This window comes from Heterodontus francisci, chromosome 10 (assembly GCF_036365525.1).
Source record: "Heterodontus francisci isolate sHetFra1 chromosome 10, sHetFra1.hap1, whole genome shotgun sequence".
In the NCBI taxonomy this organism is placed as follows: domain Eukaryota; kingdom Metazoa; phylum Chordata; class Chondrichthyes; order Heterodontiformes; family Heterodontidae; genus Heterodontus; species Heterodontus francisci.
This window is the reverse complement of record NC_090380.1, coordinates 44,438,262-44,448,305: the sequence shown is the minus strand read 5'-3', so window position 1 is coordinate 44,448,305 and position 10,044 is coordinate 44,438,262. Positions and strand designations below refer to the sequence as shown.

The window sequence follows — 10,044 nt, the reverse complement described above, 5'->3', positions numbered from 1 at the left end:
CTTCCACCAGGAGCCGCGCTCACTCTTCCTAATGGGCTACGGTGAGTAGAACTGGCATCAATCGACAGTGAATCAGGAGCCTGGCGCCACCTGCTCTAGCGGTTGACAATTGGCTACAGCCCTTCCTGATTGATGGGACGTGCAGCCAATAGCTTTCGGATCCCCGGCGAAATTCGGCACCGCCCCCTCGCAGTGCTCTCGGAAACAACATGGCGGCGGTTCCCAAGACTATCCTGTTGTGAAGTGACCCATTCGGATCTGTTTACAAATATTTAATTTTAATTCTGTCAGAATGTAATATTTTTAAGTCCGTGAATAGCGACTTCTGTGGTAAGTGATGAGCAGCCAGTGTCTAGCATTGAGCAGGAATCCCATTCGCTCCTGTGTTGTGTTCTGGATCAGACCCATGGGATTCCTCCAGGCTCTAAAGCCCGCCGGGCTCCCGCAGTCTGGAGATATTTTGGTACATTTCACTAAAACTGCTTCCACTAATTCACTCTGCATCCAGAGAGACGTGTGGCTGGTCCGTAGGGTGGGAGGTCTGGTTATTTTTCCAAAGTATGTTTGATCTGTTAAACATATTCTATTGAATCGCACTGTTATGCTATTTTAATTCGGAATCACGAGCTTCTATCGTTTTTATTTTTGGAAATCGAAAATTACGAATATCTCGTAAATGGTAAATCAAAACTCCACTGTTCTCCTTGAAGGGACAAATAACGATTTGTCACGGATCTCTCAAGGCTCGGTCGTTTTCTTTGCTAATTTTGTTTAAATCAGAAATGAAGGTTTCTTTGTGTTCTTGCAGATTCTTAAGGGAATCGAGCTGAGCTCTGTATATTGAGTAAATGGTTTATCATCGGTCTTATTCTTTGCGCTGATCAGATCTCTCGCTCGGTGAACGAACTGGGGTTGCCCACTGGGGTATAGGGTGTTGGGTTTCGGAAAACAGTCCAGCTGCATCGGTAGTATTGAATATCTATACAGTCTCGGTCCCTTTTCCAGCTCGTGTTTTGTTCCACATGATTGTAAGGTAGCGATTCGGGTTTAGTCCGTTCCGTGATCCACACATTTTATGAAAGGTGCTGTGTGTGTGCATTGTGAGCAAGTGGCAAAAATAATTGATTTTCGTTAACCATTTTGGGGAGGGGAGAATGGCGACGTACTGTTTCCCTAGATGAGTACATTCAAAAGCAGCTGATTTCCTAACAACATTGGTGTTGGATATTGGGTTGTTTAAAATTGTGCCACATTCAACTTTCAGGGCTTTGGTTTATGCACATTGTATATATTTATATGAGACATTGTAGGGGCAAAGTGATCCATTTAACTGTATTCATTTTGTGTTGGTTGTCGGCTGATTCCATTGATTTACAGTTCAGATACATCGTTGATACGTAACAGTCGCCGTTTTTTAATTTACTGAGTACTTCAAAATTTCAAGTGGACTGAAATCTTTTAAAAAAACTTTTATGCCATTGACCTCTATTCAAATGGTTCGGGTGAGTATTTCTGTTTTTTCTGAGTTGTACAATTCATGGTCTGATATCTAGCTGTTTTAAAAAAAAATCCGAATTGCGTCTGAAATAGCGCTTTGGTGCACCTGACCAGCTTTCGTCAAGATGCTAACTAACCACTTTACGTCTCGATCTTTCTGTGGTTTTTAAATATAGAAAGGGTGCGAAATAATACCAGATTCGCAAACTTGACTTTTTAAATACCTGCAGATTGAGTTGCGATTTAAGCATTGTTCTACATGATTGCATACGGTGGTATGAAAGGCTAAAATGGAATCAAATGGATTTGGCTTGATATTCTGGAAAGATTTTCAGCATTACAGAACAGAATGCCAGAGTCAGGAAATGGTGAAACGGATAATTGATTAAAGGATTGTTTCTTCACTGGCCAACTTGGAAAGCTACCTTTTCAAAAGTCGTATTTTAGATACTTGAACCCGTGCAACTGGAGCTAGTCAACATGGACATCATTATTTGGGCAGTACCGATCTGTAGAATACACCAGTGGGTTTTTGTCACAGCCTACGTGGTGCATTCAAGTTGAGAAACTAGTTTAATGAGCTAAATGGGGGAAAGGGATTCTTAGATTATATAAAAGGAAGTTTATTTTAAATGTTAATTTTGTTGATGAGAACAATTGAGGTTAATATGCAAGAGTTAAGTGGTGTTGCTGGTTATAACTTCTGTGTATATTAAGTAGTAAAAATATCGTTGAAAATAAGTGCAGAAGATGCTATAGGATGCCGGATATCTTGGGCTTCTAGATCCTACTTTCAATATGGCAATTAGTAGCTCAGCATATCTGGCAAAAGTGAGATATATTTTTCACCCATTCAGAGTCAGTAGCCCTATATTTAGTTTTTTCATTTCTGGGATTTGAGTTAGGATCTGTTCCAAAATGAAGGGTGAATTTCTGTTTCCGTCAAGGCGAGAAATGTCAGCACAAAAGCAAAATACTGTGAATGCTGAAAATCTAAAATGTAACAAGAAAATGCTGGAAATACTCAACAGTTCAGACAGCATCTGTGGAGAGAAAAGCTGTTAACGTTTTACATCCATCTTATCTCATCCCTCCTGCCTTCCACCCAATCACAGACCTTCCCTTTTGTTCTTACCCCCTCCCTCCTTGTCCCTAGCTTAAAACCTGTTACATCTCTAACTTTATCCAGTTGTGACAAAAGGTTATCGACCTGACATGCCAATAACTCTCTTCTTCTCTCCACTGAGAAATGTTTTCAGTGTTGGGAATTGGAACGCTTTCCCATTGTGAGCACCCAGAATGCATGAAATGCTCCCTGATCGTGCATAAATAATGGTATGAAGAGAAAAACTGCCCTATCTTAACAATGTGCCTTACCCTCAACCTTAAGAGCAGCAATACCAATTTTTTTCCAATTTTGATATCAGCCATCTTTAAAAGTGAGATTGATAATTTAATATTGAATTACATTTTCTATGAACTGGATTGTGGCAACCCAAAGTACTCAAGATCTTTGCCTCCGAAATAGCAGTCTGGGTTAGTTTCGAGCCTTGGCCGCAGAGGTGAAAGAATCGTAAAATGCCCGGTCTTCCACCATCTTTTTTGAACTTCTGCCTCTATTTCTTCCCTGGTCAATTGAGCAGTTGGAAACCCATTTTACAAGTCCCTATCACTGCTATCGCTAATCAACCTAAGAGGAAGTTTGCAAAATTGGCTTCAGGTTACAAATTCTTATAGAATCATAGAATGGTTATGGCACAGAAGGAGGCCATTCAGCCCATCGTGTTCTCTGCAGGAGCTACTCAGCTGGTCCCACTCTGTTGCCTTTTAACCATAGCCTGCAAATTTTTTCTCTTTAGATAATTATCCAATTCCCTTTTGAAAGCCACAATTGAATTTGCCTCACCACAATCTCAGGCTATGCATTCCGGATCCTAGCCACTCGCTACATAAATAAAATTTTTCCTTATGCTGCCTCTGGATCTTTTGCCAATCATGTTAAATCGGTGTCCTCTGGTTGTGACCCTTCCACCAATGGAAATAGTTTCTCACTATCTACTCTGTCCAGACCCCTCAAAATTTTGAACACCTCTATCAAATCTCCTCTCAACCTTATCTTCTCTAAAGAGAACAGCCTCATCTTAGCCAATCTATCCTCATAACTAAAGTCTCACAACCCCTCGAACCATTCTTGTAAATTTTTTCTGCCCTCTCCAGTGCCTTCACATCCTCCCTAAAGTGTGGTGCCCAGAATTGGACACAATACTCTAGTTGAGGTTGAACCAGTATTTTATCAAACTTCCTTCGTTTAGTACACTATGCCCCTATTTATAAAGCCCAGGATCCTGCAAGCCTCATTAACTGCTTTCTCAACCCGCACTGCCACCTTCAAGGATTTGTGTACATATACCCCCAGGTTCCTCTGCTCCTGCACTCCTTTTCGAATTGTATCCTTTAATTTACATTGCCTTTCATTGTTCTTCCTACCAAAATGTATCACTTCACGCTTCTCTGCATTGAATTTCATCTGCCATTTGTCTGCCCATTCCACCCTGCATACGCAAGAGGTCATTAATATAGATAAAGAAAAGCAGTGGTCCTAATACTGACTCCTGGGAACCCCACTATGTAGGTTCCCAACTTTGTATCCTGCCACTGTCCCTTTTTTTCCATGGACTTCAACTTTGCTGATAAGCCTATTATTTATTTTTAACCTTTCCCCCCTCTGGGTAAATGTGTGAGGGAAAGCACAACTGAAAGTCGGGCATCCAAATAAGTATTGGGATTCACTCTGGGAAATCACAGATTTGAACCATATCCTGCACATTGAGATTCCAGTGTATTGTTTTACCTTGTTCTTGTAAAACTGCTTTGCCTTTTTATCTTGTGATGTTATAGAAGCGAGTTAAAGTAATTTATTTCCTGTTGTTCGGGAAAAAATTGTAACAGTGCAAGTATGTTGTTCAATGATAATGGTACATTTCTTTTTGGCTTTGTGGAATTTAATGTTGATAAATGTACTATTTTGCACAGACCTATATTCAGTGGGATTGCCCCTATTGTTTGCAGTTGACTTCAATAACGGAGGCCACCACAAATATTTTTTACAAGAAGCACCTCCCTTTTGGACACCACAAGAATTTTCGAGAGGGTTGATTCAGATGGATAATATGTAATTTGAATTGTTGCAATATCAAGTACAGTCATACATTGAATATTGTGTGGTCCTGAACTGGTTGCAGATGCTTCCAATGAAATGACAGACACCACTAAGTGGTACTCCAAGGTCACACGGCATTTCCAGAAATAGTAGCATGGACCAATAGTGTCATGTTAGTTGCAGTTTTTGACAATGCACATAGATGTGAAACTTGGATTCACCATCATCACAAAACAGAGATTCATGAAGTGGCGCAGGTATCCATTTGATGCTACCACACTGTGCATTATTCTCTAACTCTGATAAGTAGGAAGAAAATCTTAATGATGGATCTTCCACTGTAAATATTTTCTTGAAAGATGGCAGAACATCTGTAAGAGGTTATCCTGATGGGAAGCAAAGGTGAGGAATTTGAGCATATGCAATACTAGAGAATAGAGGCTTTTTGTAGAATAGTAAGGCATTTCAAAATGGGTAATTGAGAGATGGTTCCAATGGCTAGATGGAGGTCTTGAGAGAGGTCTTAAGATTTGGTAATGAATGAGTAGGACTGGTCATTTGCAAATGGGATCAGAATAGTCTGCAAAACCCTTTAAATATACCCTACAGAATACGGACAGAAATTCACTTTTTACAGGATGTACAATCTAAACTATCAACATCCCTGTATCCCTTACTTCAGTAATTCTTGCAGCTGCAGTATGAATTATAGTTAGTCTGTCTTTTTCTTACATTATTCAAACAGGTATGCACAGGTGTGTATTATATAGGGCCAACATTCCCTCTTTGGTCAGAGGAGAGTTTCTGTTGGAGGATAATGTGTTTCATATCTTTAGCAAACTTTAACGAATTTGGCCGAATCATCAGCCTCAAGAAAACGAACATCATGGGACAGGACGTCAGAAATGGTCAATCCATCAATATCGGCGACCACGGTCTGGAAGTGGTTCAAGAGTTCACCTACCTAGGCTCAACTATCACCAGTAACTTGTCTCTTGATGTAGAAATCAACAAGCGCGTGGGAAAGGCGTCTGCTGCTATGTCCAGACTGGCCAAGAGAGTGTGGGAAAATGGCGCACTGACACGGAACACAAAAGTCCGAGTGTATCAAGCCTGTGTCCTCAGTACCTTGCTCTACGGCAGTGAGGCCTGGACAATGTATGTTAGCCAAGAGCGACGTCTCAATTCATTCCATCTTCGCTGCCTCTGGAGAATCCTTGGCATCAGGTGGCAGGACCGTATCTCCAACGCAGAAGTCCTCGAGGCGGCCAACATTCCCAGCATATACACCCTACTGAGACAACGGCGCTTAAGAAGGCTTGGCCATGTGAGGCACATGGAAGATGGCAGGATCCCCAAGGACACATTGTACAGCGAGCTCGTCACTGGTATCAGACCCACCGGCCGTCCATGTCTCTGCTTTAAAGACATCTGCAAACGCGACATGAAGTCCTGTGACATTGACCACAAGTCGTGGGAGTCAGTTGCCAGTGATCGCCAGAGCTGGCGGACAGCCATAAAGGCGGGGCTAGAGTGGCGAGTTGAAGAGACTTACCTGTTGGCAGGAAAAAAGACTGAAGTACAAGGAGAGAGCCAAATGTGTAACAGTCGCAACAGCCAATTTTATCTGCAGCGCCTGTGGAAGAGTCTGTCACTCTAGAATTGGCCTTTATAGCCACTCCAGGCACTGCTCCACACACCACTGACCACCTCCAGATGCTTACCCATTGTCTTTCGAGACAAGGAGGCCAAAGAAGAAGAGGAAGATAATAGACAGTAGGTTGGAAAAGAAAATTCCCTGCAGTTTTCCCGTTTTCAGCTACACACAGTGTGAGATAAAATAATCGTTGTGGATACCATTGCAAAGGATTGTTGATGACGAAATCTCACTGCAAGGGGCAGATGGTTGCTACCTGGATATGAAGTGATTGCCCACCCTCCTCAAGTAGATGCAAAAGTTCTTATAGTAAAACGATACTTACTTTTCATCCAGAAAAACATCTTTCAGGACCTCAATAATGAAAGCAGGGAGAGGAGTCGAGCTGATTATTAGATTGATGACATGTAGGAAGTTTACCAAGTTCAGCAGAGTCTTTGTCCACCTCAGTCCATGTATTTTCCAGATTGCTAAATACAGATATGGATGGTGCGCTCTGCAAGAGGTCCACAGACTTACCAAGTACGCCCAGCATTGTTCCAGTTGATCTTTGGAAAGGAAGTTTATATGCCCACAAACACTTCCATATCCACTGCGCCTCAATCAGATGCTTAATCATAAGCAGTACATTTGTATTCAGCCCCTGGACTGATATAGACATATAGAAATGGCTCATGAATAGCAGATTCCAATGTAGATGGTGTAAATGAATGCAAACTTTATTTATTCATTTCATGGGATGTGGGTGTCGCTGGCTAGGCCAGTATTTATTGCCCATCCCTAATTGCCCATGAGAAGGTGGTGGTGAGCTGCCTTCTTGAACCGCTGCAGTGCATGTGGTGTAGGTACACCCATAGTGCTATTAGGAAGGGAGTTCCAGGAAAATGACCCAGCGACAGTGAAGGAACGGCAATTATAGTTCCAAGTCAGGATGGTGTGTGGCATGGAGGGAACTTGCAGATGGTGGTCTTCCCATGCATCTGCTGCCCTTGTCCTTCTAGGTGGTAGAAGTCATGGGTTTTACCAGACAATGCAGTTAACAATTGGACAGTTTAAGAATATTTGTTGGTAAACATGAATAACGAAAATGATTTGGGTCTGATCATTAATCATTTATTGAAAATCTCCAGTCAATTCATAAGAATTTTGGTGAACATTTTATCAACAGAGTTAATCAAATAGTAGACATCTTGACTATATAAAAGTTATTCTAACCCCTTGCATAGAACTCGATGCTTTGGAGAGGGTTCAGAGGCGAGCACTGAGGGTAAATTCAGAATTTATCAGGGGGAAGTTTTAGGCCTGTAGGAGGTTTACAGATGTGGAGGAGTGAGAATACAGAGGGAGTTAAACGCAAGTTGATAACTTTCAATTTAAAGCATTTGTGGACTGGGAGCCAACATGAATCAGGACAAATGTGGTGGGCAAGTGGGACTTGAGTTATGGAGGAACTAAAGCTGTTGTAGGGTGAAAGATGGAAATATAGCCAGGAGAATGTTGGGGTAATCAAATTTGGAGGTGACCAACAACTTATGTTTTTATAGCGCCTTTAACATAATAAAACGTTACAAGGCGTTTCACAGGAGCATTATAAAACAAAATATGACACTGAACCACATATGGAGCTATTAGGTCAGATGACCAAAAGCTTGGTCAAAGAGGTAGATTTTAAGGAGTGTCTTAAAGAAGGAAAGTGAAGTAGAGAGGTGTACAGAGGGTATTCCAAAGCTTAGGCCTAGGCAATGGTATAGCGATTAAAATCGGGGATGCGCAAGAGGCTAGAACTCTATAAACACAGATGTCTGAGGGTTGTGGGGCAGAAGGAGTTTACAGAGATAGGGAGGGCCGTGGCCATGGAAGGATTTGAAAACAAGGATGAAAATGTTAAAATCATAACAATTGCTTGACAGGGAGCCAATGTAAGTCAGCAAGCACAGGAGTGATTGGTGAATGGGACTTGGTGTGAGTTAAGACACAGGCAGCAGAGTTTTGAATAACTTCAAGTTTATGGAGGATAGAATGTGGAAGACCAGCCAGGAGTGCATTGGAATAGTCAAGTCTAGAAGTAACAAAAGCATGAATGAGGGTTTCAGCAGCAGATGATCTGAGTTGGGACGACGTTGGGTGATGTTATGGAGGTGGAAATAGGTGGTCTTCGTGATGGCCCCCTGAATATCTGATCAGATGCTTGTCTTGGGGTCAAATATGACACCAAGGTCGTGAACAGACTGGTTTAGTCTTCTGTTACCAGGGAGAAGGATGGAGTCGGTAACTCAGGAACAGCGTTTAGAGAGGGAACCAAAAACAATGGCTTCATTCTTCCCAATATTTAATTGGAAGAAATTTCTGCTCATTCAGTACTGGATGTCAGATAAGCAGTCTGATCATTTAGAAACAGTGGAGGAGTTGAGAGGTGCTGGCGAGGTAGAGCTGGGTACATGTGAAAACTAATGCTGTGCTTTTGGATTATGTCGCCAAGGAGCAGCATGTAGCTGAGAAATAGGAGAGGGCAAAAGATAGATCCTTATTGGAACACCAGAGATAATGATGCAAAAACAGGAAGAGAAGCCAATGTAAGTAATACTCTGGCTATGATTAGATAGATGGGCGGCACAGTGGCGCAGTGATTAGCACTGCAGCCTCACAGCTCCAGCGACCCAGGTTCAATTCTGGGTACTGCCTGTGTGGAGTTTGCAAGTTCTCCCTGTGTCTGCGTGGGTTTCCTCCGGGTGCTCCGGTTTCCTCCCACATGCTAAAAGACTTGCAGGTTGATAGGTAAATTGGCTATTAGCAATTGCCCCTAGTATAGGTAGGTGGTAGGGAAATATAGGGACAGGTGGGGATGTGGTAGGAATATGGAATTAGTGGAGGATTAGTATAAATGGGTGGTTGATGGTCGGCACAGACTCAGTGGGCCGAAGGGCCTGTTTCAGTGCTGTATCTCTAAACTAAACTAAAACTAAACTAGATAAGGATGGAAGCAGGTGGGATCAGTCCTACCCAGCTGGATAACAGTGAAGTCACGTTGGAGGAGGATGGTATGGTCAGCCATGTCAAAGGCTGCAGATAAGTTGAGAAGGATGAGGAAGGATAGTTTACTTATATCGCAGTCACATAGAATGTCATTTATGACTTTGATGAGAGCCGTTTCAGTACTGTGGCAGGGCAGAAACCTGATTGGAGGGATTCAAATGTGGAGTTCTGGCAAAGATGCTCACGGATTTGGGAGGCGACAACATGTTCAAGGACTTTGGAGAGGAAAGGGAGGTTGGAGATGGGGGCAATAGTTTGCAAGAATGGTGGGGTCAAAGGTTTTTCTTGAAGGAGAGGGGTGATGATGCAAATTTTAAGGAGGGAGGGACAACACCTGAAGAGAGAGCACCGTTAACAATATTGGATAATGTGGGGACCAGGAGGGGAAGTTGGGTGGTCAGCAGTTTAGTGGGAATGGAGTTGAGGGAACAGGAGGTAGCTCTCATGGACAAGACGAGCTTGGAGAGGGCATGAGGGGAGATAGGAGAGAAACTGGATGTGAGTTCAGGGTTAGGGCAGGGGGTAGTTTTAGAGGACATTTGGCCCAGTGGGCTAGTAGAAGGGAGGGATGTGGCAGAAGCAACTGATCTGATAGTCTTGGTATTGGTGAGAAAGAAGTCTCTGAGCTCCCTGCACTTATTGTTGGAGTTGAGGGTGGAGGAGATAGGGGAGAGGGCTTTAAGAAGATGGTTTGCAG

General features: G+C 42.6%; 1 protein-coding gene across 4 annotated transcripts in view; it reads left to right on the top strand.

The window, feature by feature from the left end:
* Nucleotides 1-228: 228 nt before the first annotated feature.
* Nucleotides 229-10,044, top strand: part of LOC137374430 (rho guanine nucleotide exchange factor TIAM1-like) — a 428,220-nt gene continuing 418,404 nt past the window's right edge. For all 4 annotated transcript variants that reach the window (XM_068040529.1, XM_068040530.1, XM_068040531.1 and 1 more), the window contains exon 1: nucleotides 229-330. The gene's annotated coding sequence lies outside the window, so the exon portion shown is untranslated. The remainder of the gene's footprint in view (nucleotides 331-10,044) is intronic.